The sequence below is a fragment of the Hypomesus nipponensis genome, chromosome 3 (genome assembly GCF_054491055.1).
Source record: "Hypomesus nipponensis isolate SF chromosome 3, ASM5449105v1, whole genome shotgun sequence".
NCBI lineage: Eukaryota > Metazoa > Chordata > Actinopteri > Osmeriformes > Osmeridae > Hypomesus > Hypomesus nipponensis.
The window spans coordinates 18596870-18614777 of NC_140363.1; the positions used below are offsets into that span (position 1 = coordinate 18596870).

Here is a 17908-nt window from a genome sequence, read left to right on the forward strand (position 1 = left end):
TTAGAGAAAGACAATATTGGTGGGTGGTAGATTACATTGAAAGGAACTGTTGCTGCCAAATCAGTTGATTCACTATAGGATTTATCATTCGAAGGCGGAGGGGGATATCTCACCTTTCAAACAGCCTGAAAGATGAAGAACCGCCATCTAGCGATCATTAGGCTACGTGTCAGTAACAAATTCACTGAAGACTCATCGGTCATGTGGCCGGATATCCGCCCTATAAGTAGGGAGAACCACCTTGCAGCTCGCGCCTAGTGTTATCCATTCCAATCATTTTGATTTTGAATGCCATCGATTTCTCTACATGATTTAAAATCATAATTTGATGCCCCTCTACATGGTCGTTGTTTTATATCTATCAGGCCCACAATACTAGCTCAACAGCGCAAATACAGGGAAAACAAAATGTACGAAGTATTAGCTAACTCGGTATACCGAGTTACTGCTACGGTATACCTACTACTGTAGCTGGCTACCAGGTGGTGCATGCTGTGCTTTGGAGAGCTGGATATATCAGCAACAGAAGAGTACATCCGAGCAGGGATCACGTACCCATGTGCTTACCTGGAGAAGCCGACTGCTCCGTTTCCGAGATTCAGACCTGACCCCTGGACCGGTAAGTAACTTGTGCAGCTGAACAAGTCAAACTGCTACTGTGTGAGGTTTCCTAGCGCTAACCAGTACAAAAAAGGGCAAAAATACAGGGTGTTGATATCACAGCTTGGAATCATAGCTAGCTACATAATATCATATCATCCTACAGCTGGCCTGTGGCGTTTCTGCAACTTTTTGCTGTTTTAGCTAGCTATTTGCCAGAAGCTAACTAGGTTTGTGGCGTCGTGAAGTAAGTTAAGTTTGTGACTGTGGCTAGCTAGTTAACTACTGTTAGCTTCACTTTTCGCCACATAAACTTCAATTATGCCTAAACCGTTTAACGGAAGCATCCATCCGGTGTGTGTGTTTAGGTATGCGTGTGTATTTGAGTGTGTGTACGTGTGTTTATATGCGTGTGTGTGTGTGTTTATTTGTGTGTCAGCTGCTGTCTTCAGCCTGACTCCCCTGTCCCCTCCTATCTCCTGACCCCTCTGTGTTTCCGACGCCCTGTTCTGTTTGTGTTAATTCCCCTACATCTCCAGGGTGGCTTACATTAGAATATCTTAACCACTGGGCTGCATTAGCATAGCGTGATGGATGCCGTTGAATCTCTGTGCCAGATAATGTCCACATTTTGCATTTTAAACTAAGCTACGCCGTGGACGTGCTATCCATTTTCACAGGGGGAAATTAGACCCTGGTGGGGCACGCCTGGCACTCTGTCATCCCAGCCAAAGCTCCCTGCCTCGGTTTATGACACCTCTGGGGCACCATACTGAGACAGGTTGAGGGTCACCGCCCAGTGCCGCTGTGATGTCCCAGAAACAGTAAACAAACTTAGATGTCAGTTCCCCCGCACTTGTTGTTTTCAAGACTCAGCACCAAGTAAAAGAGAGAGGCCCCGTGAAACGATAGAGACGGCGTTCCTTTTTTTTAATGGCCGCATCCACCTGTCAGTCTCTCCTGCCCTCTCTCACTCTCTCTCTCTCTCTTTCTCTTTCTCTCCGCGCACACATCTTCTCGTTCAGCACCAGACTCTGAGGGAAACTTGATTTATCATGCATCAGTTTTATTGTAATCTCCATAGTCTGCCAGGGTGGGTCTGTGCGCGTGTCTCCTTTCCACACGCGTCCACGTCTTGATGCTGAGAGGGTGTTGATTTCCGTTACAGGGCTGTCAGAGCCCTCGGCAGATGATCAATAGGAATAAATCAGCCGCTTCCTTTATGTGACGTGAGATAGTTGTACATTTATAAGCCTCTTTATGAGATAAGATCTCGACACTTGAGCTCACCTCATACACGCTGACTAACTCGCCACCTCAGAATGAGTTCCCCGGGCGAAGGGTGCTTATTAGGCTGTTGAAGGATGCGATGCTCTGCTCTCTGGCTGGGGGCGAGGAATAACAGTATACAGGATCGTTACTATAACTGTTCATTTAATTATTTACCGTTTTTATTCATTTTAGGGTTACCTCACCTTAGCCGTGTTGGTGTAGCTAGTGATCATTACAGCCCCTTCAATTTTACTGCATATTCATAATAAAATTTTCTTTACAAGCTTTTATTATGGAGAAGATAAAATATAGAGACTCCTAAATATCAAGGCAGTGTTACTGTTCTCTCTCATTGACACCGTAATTATCAGTAGACGTGCTTACTCTGTGACATAAACACTGCCCATTACTGTCAGCGAATGGGAGGCTCATGAAGCAGCGCTCTCCTTGCTTTCTCCCCGTACAAGCATGAAAGGCAATCCTGAGCATGGTGGTAATCCTGTAATGTTCTGCTAATTGCGTTTTGAGTAATTATGAGTCTTTTATGCGCCAGTGCATGCTGGGAGTTTCCTCTCCTATCACGTTGTGAGTCCTCGCCTCAGTGATTATGATTGGATAAGAGGGCCTTTCGTTTTTTTTGTTTATTTTCTAATTAAATATTAGCTTTGACCACTTTGGGGTGATAATTAAACTATTAAACCCCCCCAACTCATTGACCACCCTGAATGTGATCAAGTGAGACTGGAGCGTTAATTAGATGCTTGGACATTGCGTTTCCTTACTCTCCAGGCTAGGTATACCAAGCAGGATGCTTTCAACACTAAGCACATTGACTGAGATCAAATTACATCCGCTTCTAAGTACTCAGATTGATCGGGAAATGGAAGGCCGTCTTCACAAGCTAAGTGTTTCTGAACAGCAGTTCACAGTGCTTCCCTCTGTCCTGTCCTGGGCCCTGCACAGAGAGCTCTGTCCTGTCCTGGGCCCTGCACAGAGAGCTCTGTCCTGTCCTGGGCCCTGTACAGAGAGCCCTGTCCTGTCCTGTCCTGGGCCCTGTACAGAGAGCCCTGTCCTGTCCTGTCCTGGGCCCTGTACAGAGAGCTCTGTCCTGTCCTGGGCCCTGCACAGAGAGCTCTGTCCTGTCCTGGGCCCTGCACAGAGAGCTCTGTCCTGTCCTGGGCCCTGCACAGAGAGCTCTGTCCTGTCCTGGGCCCTGTACAGAGAGCCCTGTCCTGTCCTGTCCTGGGCCCTGTACAGAGAGCTCTGCCCTGTCCTGTCCTGGGCCCTGTACAGAGAGCCCTGTCCTGTCCTGGGCCCTGTACAGAGAGCCCTGTCCTGTCCTGTCCTGGGCCCTGTACAGAGAGCTCTGCCCTGTCCTGTCCTGGGCCCTGTACAGAGAGCCCTGTCCTGTCCTGTCCTGGGCCCTGTACAGAGAGCCCTGTCCTGTCCTGTCCTGGGCCCTGTACAGAGAGCTCTGCCCTGTCCTGTCCTGGGCCCTGTACAGAGAGTCCTGTCCTGTCCTGAGATCCTTCCTCTGGAATGGAGTGAGGAGGAGGTGAAACAGAGAGAATAATTTAACACATGTGAACCAGTGGAGCACAGAGGCAACGACAAGATGTCTCAACAGAGAGGGAGGGAGGGAGGGAGGGAGGGAGGGAGGGAGGGAGGGAGGGAGGGAGGGAGGGAGGGAGGGAGGGAGGGAGGGAGGGAGGGAGGGAGGGAGGGAGGGAGGGAGGGAGGGAGAGAGAGTGAGAGACTGAGGACAGGGGAGGGGAGAGGGGAAAGGGGGAGTCGAGAGGGAGGTAAAGCACCATGGCGCTCTCTCAGCAGATGATGGATCGCAACAGTGGGAAGAACAAAACCAAGCATCCCTCATGCTGTCAACACAATGAAACAGGGACATAACAGGATTTGGTCACAATGCGAGCGGAGCACTTCAGAGAGATGCCAGACCATCATGCCACTTCTGCTGGAAGTCAAAGACTCCATCCATCACGCCCAGACGCCTCCTTAGCGTCTGACTGCGCTGCTGCTGTCCTCCTTCTCGGGACTTCCCACCCGAGCGCCACAGCCTCCGCCATGCACTTATTTTGGTGGCCATTGTTCTGTTGTTGTTACTCCATGGAGGTAGGTTGAGAGAGGCAGAGAGATGAGGGTGAGGCTAGGTGTGACGTATGTACCGTGGTCAGACACCAGGCACATGCAGAGTTAAGCTGCTGTCAAATCTGACTGAACTCAGTGTGCATCCTTGAGGTCTGAGTGCAGAGTTCTTTTAATACCGGCAATCCATGCATTGCAAATGTTTAGAATAGCTTCTGTCTCTAGCAGAGAGGTCAGTGGCCTCATATCTCTGTGATTCACCAACACTTGGCATCCTGTTCCATTTTTCAATCTCTCAAATTAACATACAGATGGAAACTAAATAAAAACGTGCAGTGTCAGTTTGAACAATTGTGGTCCGATTATCAGCTTGAAATCCCCTTTAACATTAAGACTGCCTGAACAACACCAATCGTTTCGAAGTGGCACGTGAATTCACATCATTGTGTACATCAGGAAGGAAACATGCAGCTACTGTATGAAACATCTCTTTGGCCCTCTTCTCCAGCCTGATCTTCCAGGTGGCCTCTTCTCCAGCCTGATCTTCCAGGTGGCCTCTTCTCCAGCCTGATCTTCCAGGTGGCCTCTTCTCCAGCCTGATCTTCCAGGTGGCCTCTTCTCCAGCCTGATCTTCCAGGTGGCCTCTTCTCCAGCCTGATCTTCCAGGTGGCCTCTTCTCCAGCCTGATCTTCCAGGTGGCCTCTTCTCCAGCCTGATCTTCCAGGTGGCCTCTTCTCCAGCCTGATCTTCCAGGTGGCCTCTTCTCCAGCCTGATCTTCCAGGTGGCCTCTTCTCCAGCCTGATCTTCCAGGTGGCCTCTTCTCCAGCCTGATCTTCCAGGTGGCCTCTTCTCCAGCCTGATCTTCCAGGTGGCCTCTTCTCCAGCCTGATCTTCCAGGTGGCCTCTTCTCCAGCCTGATCTTCCAGGTGGCCTCTTCTCCAGCCTGATCTTCCAGGTGGCCTCTTCTCCAGCCTGATCTTCCAGGTGGCCTCTTCTCCAGCCTGATCTTCCAGGTGGCCTCTTCTCCAGCCTGATCTTCCAGGTGGCCTCTTCTCCAGCCTGATCTTCCAGGTGGCCTCTTCTCCAGCCTGATCTTCCAGGAGACACGGTCCACCGTGAATGTGGAGGACTGTGGTGATTGCATGTTGGCCTCCAGGGAGTCCAGAGTTAAGGGATGACCTCCCTGGAGGTGTGCGGAGACCCCCCCCGTGACCCCTAGCCCCCCCCCTGTGACCCCTAGCCCCCCCGACCACAATGCCCAGCACAGCAGCCGTCCAGCCACAGCAGACTGTAATCAGCAGAGGAACGGCTACTGGTGGCTGATAAACCTGACTGTAGACGGTCGGCTCCTGCAGGTGATAATGTGACTTTAGTGTAGGGGGGAGAAGTGGGAAAGGGGGGGGGGGAATGAAGGATAGGGGGGGGGGGGGGGAATGAAGGATTGGGGGAGGGTAGAGTTGGGGGGGAGGGGTTGCATTCTCCAAATTAAAAGTTGTAGCCTATTAGTCTGTGTTTGCTAGCTGAGTACGCACCCATGCCTAGCGCGGCCGCTAATAGGAAAAGATGTGTGGAAGTGTATGATTTATGGTTGCATGCAGGCAGGGGTGGAATAATTTGGTGCAGAACGGGTACTTACTGAACGGCAACAACTCAGCTACTTATCCGTACTTTCTGGTGATAAATTAGCTCTTGTTGAAAGCAGCAGGAGCCCCATTCTTCATTTTGATTACTACACTTGATATCTCTTTCTTTCTTACTCTTTCTTTGTCAGTGGTGGTTCTCAGCGTTTGTTGTGTGTGGAGGTGGTGTGTTCCTGTGTTTGTGTAGCCCCAGGATGGTCCTTAACCCTGGGGTTCAGCAGCTGGCCTGCAGGTGTACAGTATCTTGTATCCCTCATGTCAGTTTGCGGGGTATGGGGGAGGGGGAGGGGGAGGGTGAACAAAGGTCATTTAGTTAATTGTGGAGATTCACAACATCCAGAGCAACATGGCTTCCCTCATTGACTGTGGCCTGTTCTGCTGCCAGCAGGGGTCCGGGGGGGGGAGGGGGGCAGGGCGGGGGGGGGACCTGTCCGTCAGCGTCCGACCCTGCCAGGACCTTCCCCCGCTCAGACAAGGTTCTCATTGATCCCCCCGTCGCCCCTCTGACAGGAAGGGGCCTGGACGGGGAAATAAGCAGGTGAAATATTAAGTTATAAGGCAGCTTCCAATCAATACACAAGGGCTGGGAGGGGTGTGTGTGTGTGTGTGTGTGTGCAGGGCCAGGTCCCCCGACAACCGCCCCCTGTAGCCTGGGGGGGGTAATGCGATTGAGCATTGTGGATCTCCCCCCTGCAGGCATGCCCCTCCCCTCCTCTCTCTGACAGGAGCGACCGGACTGAGCCCATGGCCAAGTCCTGTGGCAGCCCCTGGCACCCACTCCTCCTGTCCTCCTCTCCCTGGCTCTGGCCCGGCCCGGCTCGTGCCCAGGCTAGCTTGGCAGCTGGACCCTGGGCAGACAGCATATGAGAGGGGTAATGAGGACGGAGCTACAGTGGCAGCAGGTCTGCGTGGCGGCTCTCACACATACAGGACCACGGCATCCCTGTGCTGCCGAGACTGTGGAGCCACTTTTAGCTGTCAGTAAAAGCTTGCTCGCTGACAGTCCCCGTACATTCCAGGCAAGGGCATGTGTTCCTGCTTGGGTCTCATGCTCATTGTCCTGTGGCTTTGTGAGTCAGTGTCTCTCCTGGCCCAGGGGTCTGGCCGCTTGGCAGGTGTCATTACTTATCTTAGCCTTTGGTCTGTGGTCAGGACAGCTGAGGGGCTGGTGTCAGGTCCCAGCCCTGTTAGGGCCGGAGGGGGCAGGCCAGGGGGGGGGGAGGCCAGGGGGGGCAGGCCAGGGGGGGAGGCTTCTGCCTGGGCTCTAGGTCCTGGTGGACTCCCTGGTCTCCTGGGTCTGGTTCCTTCCTTCCCTCCGTGTCTCCCCCACACACCCCTGCGTCTGACTGACAGCTATCTTCCAGCTGTGGGACACGCCGCCCAGCAACCCACTACTGATAAAATGTTAATGTAATTAACAGATAATGGCTGTTGTTTTTAGCTGTCAATACTCAGACGGGGAGGGGATAAAGGATCGGAGCTCACAAAGTCACATTCAGATATCTGCCAGACATTGTAGAATTCAATTATTTCGCCAACAACGCTATCCCTTCCTCTTACCATGACCCCCCCCCCCCCACACACACACACACACACACACACACACACACTACACACACACCCTGACACACACACACACACACACACACACACTACACCCCCACCCTGACACACACACACTCTCTTCTCCTCCACCTGCCTCTGCCACACAATCATGGTCACGTGACCCTGCCAGCACCTGCCCTGCTGTGTGCTGGCTACCTTCTGCAGAGCTTCAGTGGAGAAACACAGGGCTGGAGGAGAGTGCTCCTCCCTGCTCCTCCCTGCTCCTCCCTGCTCCTCCCTGCTCCTCCCTGCTCCTCCCTGCTCCTCCCTTCTCCTCCCTTCTCCTCCCTGCTCCTCCCTGCTCCTCCCTGCTCCTCCCTGCTCTTCGCTACTCCTCCCTGCTCCTCCCTGCTCCTCCCTGCTCCTCCCTGCTCCTCCCTGCTCCTCCCTGCTCCTCGCTACTCCTCCCTGCTCCTCCCTGCTCCTCCCTGCTCCTCCCTTCTCCTCCCTGCTCTTCGCTACTCCTCCCTGCTCCTCCCTGCTCCTCCCTGCTCTTCGCTACTCCTCCCTGCTCCTCCCTGCTCCTCCCTGCTCCTCCCTTCTCCTCCCTGCTCTTCGCTACTCCTCCCTGCTCCTCCCTGCTCCTCCCTTCTCCTCCCTGCTCTTCGCTACTCCTCCCTGCTCCTCCCTGCTCCTCCCTGCTCCTCCCTTCTCCTCCCTGCTCCTCCCTGCTCCTCCCTGCTCTTCGCTACTCCTCCCTGCTCCTCCCTGCTCCTCCCTTCTCCTCCCTGCTCCTCCCTGCTCCTCCCTGCTCCTCCCTGCTCTTCGCTACTCCTCCCTGCTCCTCCCTGCTCCTCCCTGCTCCTCCCTGCTCCTCCCTGCTCCTCCCTGCTCCTCCCTGCTCCTCCCTGCTCCTCGCTACTCCTCCCTGCTCCTCCCTGCTCCTCCCTGCTCCTCCCTTCTCCTCCCTGCTCTTCGCTACTCCTCCCTGCTCCTCCCTGCTCCTCCCTGCTCTTCGCTACTCCTCCCTGCTCCTCCCTGCTCCTCCCTGCTCCTCCCTTCTCCTCCCTGCTCTTCGCTACTCCTCCCTGCTCCTCCCTGCTCCTCCCTTCTCCTCCCTGCTCTTCGCTACTCCTCCCTGCTCCTCCCTGCTCCTCCCTGCTCCTCCCTTCTCCTCCCTGCTCTTCGCTACTCCTCCCTGCTCCTCCCTGCTCCTCCCTGCTCTTCGCTACTCCTCCCTGCGCCTCCCTGTTCCTCCCTGTTCCCCTCTGCTCCTCCCTGTTCCTCCCTGTTCCCCTCTGCTCCTCCCTGTTCCTCCCTGTTCCCCTCTGCTCCTCCCTGCTCCTCTTTTCTCCTCCCTGCTCCTCCCTGTTCCCCTCTGCTCCTCCCTTCTCCTCCCTGCCCCTCCCTGCACACCCCCCCCCCATCCCTCCCTGCTCCTCCCTGTTCCTCTCTGCACACCCCCCCCCCACCCTGCTCCCCCCTGCTCCTCCCTGCTCCACTCTGCACACCCCCCCCCCTGCTCCTCCCTGCTCCACTCTGCACCCCCCCCCCCCCCCCCCCACCCTGCTCCTCCCTGCTCCTCTCTGCCCGGCCCTCTTTAACTCCTCCGCTTTCCGCCACGTCTCAGTGCTGCATGCTCAAGATCATAAATCATGTGACTGAGGCAGGCAGCCACACTGAGCCCCTCTCACCTCGGACAGGGACCGCGCAGTCTCCCAGCCAGCCCGCCACAAGACAAATGTATTTATTTGAAACACAGACGCCTATCAGGCTGTGGGCAGCTAGGACGCTCTGGCCGTCTGCTAGCCCACTATTCTGGTATTTTAATAAGTATCAAGCCCAAACAAGATTAGGCGCTTCCAGTTTACGAAATGTCAGTGAAGGCAGCGCTATCACTCATAATAAATGGGCTTATGCAAACAGTGGGGTTTTTGCCATGCATAAGAGCTTGTTTGGTGCGCGCTGTTGAGATGCCGCGTGCTGATATGCAATTATTCTAAAGAGTATCAAAGTTCAGGTGTGTGTCGGCCGGCGAGGTATGCACCGAGAGCTGCAGATTACCGCAGGGATATTTCATGAATAAAGAGAGAGAGGAAGCCTGGGTGATGATAAGAAGGAAGCTGAAAGTATGATAAAAAAAAAATACATACCCATAATGGATGATTCTTGGCGTATTCATATTTTGTTTTTGTAGCATCTTACCACAGTACTGTAGCTATCTGACAGGGACGATAACCACAGTGTTTGTTTTAGCTTGGATTACACCTAATGATGCCGGCCCCGAACTTTGATCAGTCCATCTAAAGGGTTTGTGTGTCGCTCCCGTAATTAACCCAGTTTGTGTGTGCTAATGATACCTAATTATCATTTGTGTAACAAGATTGCTCTCATTGCCGTAATGAGAAAAACTCCTTCAAATGTTTCGCTGTTTACAACTGGCTTTCTTCAGTTATTAGCCGAGTGTTTATGCAATTACGGCTAATTGAAGTGTTAATTAAATCAGGAATACCATTTTGTTAAACAAAGATGCTAACAACATAAGTACTGGGAGCTAGGCTAAACAGCGATGCTACCCCCCCCCCCCCCCCACCCTACCAGCCTGTGCACATGGCTACCCTTCACTCCCCCCCCCCCCCCATGGCACCCACACCAGGGGGACTGTGGCCAATCAAGCTGATTGGCACTTTGACTGGCTAGTAAAATCAGGCCTTTCTCCACCCACTGCTTGGGAATTAATTGGCATGCAGGAGAAACAGGAGTGCCGCCAGGTCTTGACCTTGGCTCACACGTCAACGCAGGAACAGCTAGGCTAACTGAGAGGGTGTCAGCTGACCAGAAACAGGAAGGAAACAGGAAGGTGGTGAACACAGTGTACTTAAAGCATTTGAATGCGCCAACCAGGAAGTTCTTTTTTTTGTGACCCTCAGTTTGTGTGCTAAATTATATTAGGATTAAAACAATTAATCTCCTCCTCTTCCTCCTCCTCATCTCATCGTCGTCACCCTCCAGGCATTACGAGACGTCCCCTCCTCATGTCCCTAAAAACGACCCTGTGGTCTTGATGAATCTGCAGCGTTCAGTTTAACGGCAGGTCATCTACATGCAGTCTCTGGTCACAGTGGCTGTAGGATCAGTGATGGATGGCCACTTGACAGAAATACTGTGGCGACGCAAAGTCTCTTCAACCATCATCCGATTTTCCACTTCTGTGCTATAAAATACCTAGAATGTATAAATACAAATTGTATCAGTCGTGTAGCACTCTTTAAATGATGAAATAAGCATTTGGGAATTTTTGGCCCATTTGCTTTTGTGCCGTTTGAGATTCTCCACACAATCCTCTTGCAGGCAGGAGTAAGTGGGTTGGGTAGATGTGGCATTGTGTGTGTGTGTGAGGTGTACTCCGAAGACACGTGATAGGTCATTCAGGTCTACGATCTCATGATAGACATGCAGACACCTGGAGAGAGAGACACACACACACAGATAGCATTTAGGACCAACACTACACCCACACACGCACACATGCACACACGCTTCAACAGAAAAACCTGCAGTTAGGAGTTTATGAATTGATTTTTTCCCCGCTCTATAAAGCCCATGTTTTCTTCTGAATGCAGTGATGTGTCCACTTGACCTTTCCTGGCCGCTTCCTCCTGGTGAACTGACTCCAGACTGGCGCTGGCCTTTCCAGCGCTCTGGGCCTCCATCTTCACTGGCCTGGCACGCAGTCCATCAGCACGTCCAACACACACACCAACACACACACGTGTGCGCACACACACACACACACACACACACACTCCTACCATAGAGTACAATGACTGACAACCCAGTGTTGGCCAGTCAAGGAAGCCCAGCTATTGGCACAGGTGACCTCAGGTGATGCTTTAGAAGGCTTGACACTGCATTACAGTTAGGCACAGGCCTTTTGTCCACCTTTTTAGTATTTATCGACACTCCATTTGTCTCTATATATATCTCAATTATTTAGAGATACGTTGCATGCACGTCGTCGGTACAGTGGAACAGAGCACCGTCGAATAATCCCTGCAGAATTAGACAGGAACGTGGACATTTTCATGGCAGCTTTTCCCCTCTTCAGAGCCCGTCTCCCAGCCCCCACCCAGCAGGGCAGGGCCGAGTGGTGGCTGTGACCGGTGCCATCCAGGTCCTGGCCGTCTGAGCTGGCATCTGCTGCCGACTGGCGAGGCACAGCGGCCTCCCCGTCCTCGCCGCTGGCCCGACATCACCCTGCCCACCACGCTCACCTGCCCGTCACATGCACACCCCGCGCCCTCACTTAATTGAGAACCGGAGCGAGCTCGTTTAGTCTCTCTGGCTAAGCAGCCCCTAATGACAGGCAGAGCGACAGCTACACATGTTCCCCGGGTGTCCCTCTGGAGCGGGCTGCTGATAGCGGAGACACAGGCCTGTCACAGAGCTGTCAGCAGCCAGGCTGTCAGGCTGCGCCGTAGCCCAGCGCGAGGGGCTCAGCCCCAGGTGCGCCCGTGACAATCTCCTCTCCCTGCTCTGCCAAGCCTGCTGCTGCCCCAACATTCATTAACACTTTTATTCTAATGGCTCCTCGGCAACGGCGGGTTCGTTATCAACACAGCGAAAAAGCCTCCTGACACAGATAAGTGTTTAGAGGTGTTGTGATGAGACAGAGCGGGATAGGGCTAGCAGGGTACAGGGCTAGCAGGGTACAGGGCTAGCAGGGTACAGGGCTAGCAGGGTACAGGGCTAGCAGGGTACAGGGCTAGCAGAGTACAGGGCTAGCAGAGTACAGGGCTAGCAGGGTACAGGGCTAGCAGGGTACAGGGCTAGCAGGGTACAGGGCTAGCAGAGTAAAGGGCTAGCAGGGTAGAGGGCTAGCAGGGTAGAGGGCTAGCAGGGTAGAGGGCTAGCAGGGTACAGGGCTAGCAGGGTACAGGGCTAGCAGGGTACAGGGCTAGCAGGGTACAGGGCTAGCAGGGTACAGGGCTAGCAGGGTACAGTGCTAGCAGGGTACAGGGAACACGTGAGATTCCTACATCAAATAGCACTGACGATGCGTCCAACTGTCGGCTTTTACCTCAGGGAAAATTCCGGAACATTTTGAACCACTGTTCCATCCTCCCCCCCCCCCCACCCGTTACAGAGACTCCGGAGGTGTGCGTCTGAGGTGTATGAAGGATTCTCCTGGCGCCGTAATGGACCTCAGCACAGACGTATGGAACACATGTGCTAATGCCTCCTCATAGGAGCCCGAATGAGCCATTACAGCAGCTAATCTGAAAGGCACCCTCCGTTCAGCTCCCCATCTGCCAGCCCGACTCTGGGGGAGGTTGTGTCTCTGCATGGAACGCTCTTCCCAAGCTCCACAGACCCTGTACCAGCCAGATGGAGGAGGAGCTGTTAGAGCTGAGTCACTGACCACAGCTCCTGCTCCACAACACGCCCAGGGGAGAGAGCAGGGACGCAGTGCTGAAGCTCAGACCTGAGAGAGAGGATAACTGTGGTCGATCAGTCAATAAAAACACCCCAACATGGTTTGTTGATATAAGCCTGTACGGAAGTGTGTGTTTGGGGTGTCTGTGTGCTGTGCTAGTGTGTTGGTAACACGTGGACGTACTAAACCGTCCTAGTGTCCTCTCCACCTCCCTCCATCTCCCTCTACCTTCCTTTACCTTTCTCCCTCCACCTCCATCTCCCTCCACCTCCATCTCCCTCTACCCCTCCCACTACCTTCCTCAACCTCTCTCCCTCCTTCTCCCTCCCTCCACCTCCTTCTACCTCCGCAGTCTCCCTGCTCTGTCCAGTCCGCCAGGGGAGAGAGAGAGAGGAGGAGGGGAGGTCCAGGGAACAAAGCAGTGACAGGGAGGGGGAGGAGGAGAGGGGGAGGGGAGAAGGGGGAGGGGAAGAGGAGGAGGAGGGAAGGTCCAGGGAACAAAGCAGTGACAGGAGGAAGCCAGCTTCTGCTGGAGTCCACCTATGGGGAAGAAGACATGTAACATTAATGGTTTCCTTTAACATCTCCTTAACCCCAATCCCCCCTAGCTGAACACCCCGCCTTCCCCCCTCTCCGCCCCAGTCCCCCTGCAACCCCGCTGCCCCCCGACCCCCTCTCCTCCAACCCTCCAGGCGCTGTTCCCCGAGGGCCTGTTTGTTTCCCTGCCAGGGGCACAGGCGGCGGAACACTGATGAGGTGCTCAGGCCACCGTGAAATGTGCCATAACCTGCCAGCGCCGGGCCTGGTGAGATTGCCGTATTTACTTTTTAATCTGGCCGCCTTAATACATGCGATAAAAACTTTGTCACATTAGATGGTGACAGATGGGCCAGGAGATGTTATTACTGGTAGGGGGGAGTGCTGGGAGGAGTGGAAGGGGGGCTGGGGAGGTGGGGGGGGGGAGGGGGAGGAGGGAGGGGGAATGGGGGTAGAAGCAATGCCCCCAATCACGATAATTTTTCATCACCCCAATTACATTGTTGAGTGCGTCTCATGGCGGCAGCCCTCGCGTGCACACCCAGACCCTCTGCTGGGAACACACACACAGAGAGAGAGAGACAGAGAGAGAGACAGAGAGAGAGAGACAGAGAGAGAGACATAAATAAAGATAAAACGAGCTGCCCTAGGTCTCCCATCCTGCTGACTACTCCTCCGCCAGCTCTCCAAACTGATGGAGGTCCACGCTTAAATGAAGGCTAAATCTTATTTAGATAAGAGAGCCAAACTGCTGCCTGGGTCTAAAGCATCATTGTTTGTTACTGATGGGTGGAGGGGGGGAGGGAGAGGAGAAGGGCAGGGGAGTGGGGGCGAGAGGCCAGGGCTGACGTTTGCATGTTCCTAGACTAAGGAAGTGATTGAATAACATAATGTAAATGTATTTGTGTGTGTGCATCAGGAGGGAAAACGTATCTATCACTGTATTAATAAATGAATCCTGGTTTGAGCTATGCAAATGGCCACGACTGAAGGGCACTAAGCATTAAGACATTCCATCCAATATCTAGTCTAACTAACCAGTAAGTCATTCAGATCACACAGACGACCAAGCGATTGTGCGTGCGCGTGCGAGACCGGTGTGTTTGTTCGTTCGCGTATCGTGTCGCGTGTGACTTCCTGGTGTGTGTGCCACCGTGCAGACGTCTCTCTCTCTCCGTCTCTCACTCTGTCTTTTCTCTCTATCTCTCTCTCTCTCTCTTCCTCTCTGTCTCTCTATCTTTCTACCTCTCTGTTTCTCTACCTCTCTCTACCTCTCTCTGTCTCTCTACCTCTCTCTCTGTTTCTCTACCTCTCTCTCTCTACCTCTCTACCTCTCTCTCTCTCTCTGTCTCACAGCCTCAAGTTTACCAACTTTGTTTTCCTCCCCTTTAATTGTTGTCTAGATTAAATAAGAGTGTTTGTGACATGGATATTGGCGGTAATGAGAGGAGCCGTGAACAGCTGCTGGGGCTACAGGCCTGTGCGGGAGCGCATCATTAGAAGCCCAGAGGCTTCCCACCGCCACGCTAGCGTAAGCCGCTAATGAAAAGAATGTAGTCACAGATCTCATTTTTCAGGCAATTCTTGTGTAAACTGGAGATTTTCCAGTGTATGCACTGTGGAACAAGGGGCCCACATAAATCACAAGAGCCTTCTGGCTGCCTCCAGAGCAGGAGAGGGGGGGGTTCTGAGCACATGCTAACCACTCAGACATATGCTGCAGCAAACCAGGAAGCTGCAACCACACAGCAGAGAGAGAGACACAGCACCTACACCTGTCCCTCTCTCTCTCCGCCTCACTCATCCTCCCCCTCTCCTCTCCCTCTCTATCCATCAACATGTTGTCCACATGCCCAGCCCCCCACCCTCTGCTAGCACACCCCCTCGCCTCCATTCCCTCCTACCCCCCCCCAGGCAAACCAACCAGCAATGCCTGCATGCAAGGCACTAAAATGGGTCATTTTTTAATTAAATACAATATTAATTACTGCGAGCATCATTAACGATATGTGAGATTTGACTAATTAGTGTAATAGTTTTGGAGTCACGCTCATTAAATATGAAAATTACAGCAGTAGAAAGGATTGGTTCCGTGATCAATCTTGTATGGACAGAGAGGAAATGATTTAGAGAATAGCTTTTATTGTACAATTAACTCCATTACAACCTGCCAGACAAGAATAAAGAGAGCAGGGAATTTGGTTGCTGTTAAGAGTTTCTGAGGGCCGCTGCCTTTGGCGTCAGTCTTCCCCCTCCTTTCAAATGTGATCTTTTTCCTGTAACCAGACGAGACACTTGCCAAAGCACACAATCCTCTCCAGAGTGGTCTCAGCTTGTCATCAAGTCAATTAGGACAGCTACTAACTGGAAGACTTGTTGATCGTTTCAACTGACAGGGCCGCTGTTCGTTATACTTTAGGCTGTCGTCCTCCGTTCCTCATGACGGATTGGCAGGCCTCAGAAGGGACGTTCATGAGGAGACTAACGGAGGACATTTTCTGAAGCTGCGGGCATGGCCGCTGTCCGGACAGCACCCCTCCTCAACAAACACACTTGTGTAACACAGAAGGAAAGAAGTTTTAGCTCGGCGGTGAGAGCATTTGACTGCAGATCAAGTGATTGCAGGTTCTGTGCGTCGCTCTGGACAGAAGCTGCTGAATGAATTCATTATTCTAACGGGGGCAAAGCAGCACAGCACATTGCGCCGGTAAACAAATGCCCTCTGAGGTGAGTCAATACTCATGTTGTTTATATGGACCAGGATGTCTGTCTCTCCTCTGCTCTGGTAAACAGTCCAGGAGCCAGGCCAGGAGCCAGGCTGGACTGGGAGTGGCTGCATCTGGCCTCGGACAGAGCGAGCGGTGGACATTGGCCCCGTCTGCAGTGTGTTCTGTGTGTTTAGCATCTGAAAGCTGTGACAATAACTGTGTTTGCAGTGCGTCTCCTGTGCCCAGGTGGCCTGGCGTGTTGGGTCCTCAGACGGATGGCAGTCTCTCTGTTTGTGTTGACTGCCCACGGATGCTGGCTCCTCTGGCAACACGCGTGTGGGGAACACATACAAATAACCTGTGTAGAGGCAAAGTCAATAATTAAGAAGCGATCCCTATTCAAATTTTGAAGTTGTTTTTATTCTGACATTTCCATGTGTTTTAACCATTAATGGATCGGTCCCAAAATAAGAAACAATTCTAATTTGTCAGAGATGAGTTAAGAATTTTTAATCTGTAATCATCATCATAATTTTCACATTAAATTACATTTAAGTTTTAAATGTAAAACTTTGCTCCAAAACTGTTCTTTGTGAGCTCTGAACAGCACAGTGTTGACGACCTTGGATCTCAGAGACGGTTCTGGTTATGTACCATAAACATCTCCTTCCTCTTTGAATATATGCAATAATCCTATCTCCCTCCTCCTGAATACAAGGCCTTCATATTATTGTAATGCTAACCTCCAGACTTCATGCCTGATAGCCAATACTTTATCACAGCTCTTTTTTTATAGCTTGGGTGTCTCTTTAAAATGATTGCCCCTGTTTTGATCTGATTAATTTTGTGTGAGCACAAACAATTACTTTTCATCTTTATCTGTTCAGGGAATCACCCTTTTTTATGGGTATCATTTATTACAAGTGGACAGCTACTTGTTTATTAGAATTTCAAGCAGCATATCTTGGCGGAGATCTCCCGTGGTCCGTATTTACATTTCAACTTCAGCTAAACAGGCATGACAAACACACACAGCGCAGCGCTGGCCAGCCCGGCCTCTTCATTTTCATTCCTTCTTTGCCGGCCAGACGGACTGGAGTTTATGCAGAAGTTCCTGAGCCCATGACAGTAGGAGCTGACTTGGGGAGGGAGAGGGAGGGAGGGAGAGAGGGAGGGAGATTAGGAGAGGGAGAAAGAGCCAGAGAGAGAGGGAGAGAAAAAGGGAGAGAGAGAAACAGGGAGAGAGAGAGAGAAACAGGGAGAGAGAGAGAAACAGGGAGAGAGAGAGAGAAACAGGGAGAGAGAGAGAGAAACAGGGAGAGAGAGAGAAACAGGGAGAGAGAGAGAAACAGAGAGAGAGAGAGAGTGAGGAGGTGGCAGCAGGCTGACTGTGAGTATTCAGGTGTGCGTCCATCATTCAGGGGAGGAGGATGAGTTCACGGCCCCTGAAATCCATCCATGACACGGGGGTCTTCTCGGTGAATATAAATGTATGTGCATGTGCCACGGCCAGGGCCATTCTTGACAAGCCAACAGCTGTTAATTATGAATTGGCCTGTGGAGAGGGAGACAGGCTGGTGAATATGCAGAACCGGAGGAACGGGCAGCGCCCGTGGAACACAAGTGTCAGACCCCCACTGCACCCTGACTGGCATGGGCTGACCCAGGTGTCAATCACCGGAGCAGGAGGCCCCTGCACCAGGGCTGGCCTGGAACCAGCCCAGAACACAGCCCTCCAGCCAGCACCGGACATCAGGGTTTCACAGGTGAAGCTATTAGGTTTGGAGATGAGTTCAATGTTTTCTTGCACAATACCCAGATATACGGTGGTTATTTGTTCATGTAGCCTGAAGAAGACATCTTTGGTCAGGGAGGGTGTTGTGGGTGAGGTCAGGGGAGGGTGTTTTGGGTGAGGTCAGGGGAGGGTGTTTTGGGTGAGGTCAGGGAGGGTGTTTTGGGTGAGGTCAGGGGAGGGTGTTTTGGGTGAGGTCAGGGGAGGGTGTTTTGGGTGAGGTCAGGGGAGGGTGTTTTGGGTGAGGTCAGGGGAGGGTGTTTTGGGTGAGGTCAG

The 17908-nt window shown here is 52.6% G+C and overlaps 1 long non-coding RNA gene across 1 annotated transcript; it reads left to right on the forward strand.

The window, feature by feature from the left end:
- The first annotated feature begins 219 nt into the window (after positions 1-219).
- Positions 220-13019, forward strand: LOC146300187 (uncharacterized). Its single transcript, XR_014732191.1, has 3 exons — positions 220-619; positions 12305-12695; positions 12948-13019. It is a non-coding gene; the product is annotated as an uncharacterized LOC146300187 (long non-coding RNA).
- The last annotated feature ends 4889 nt before the right edge of the window (positions 13020-17908 follow it).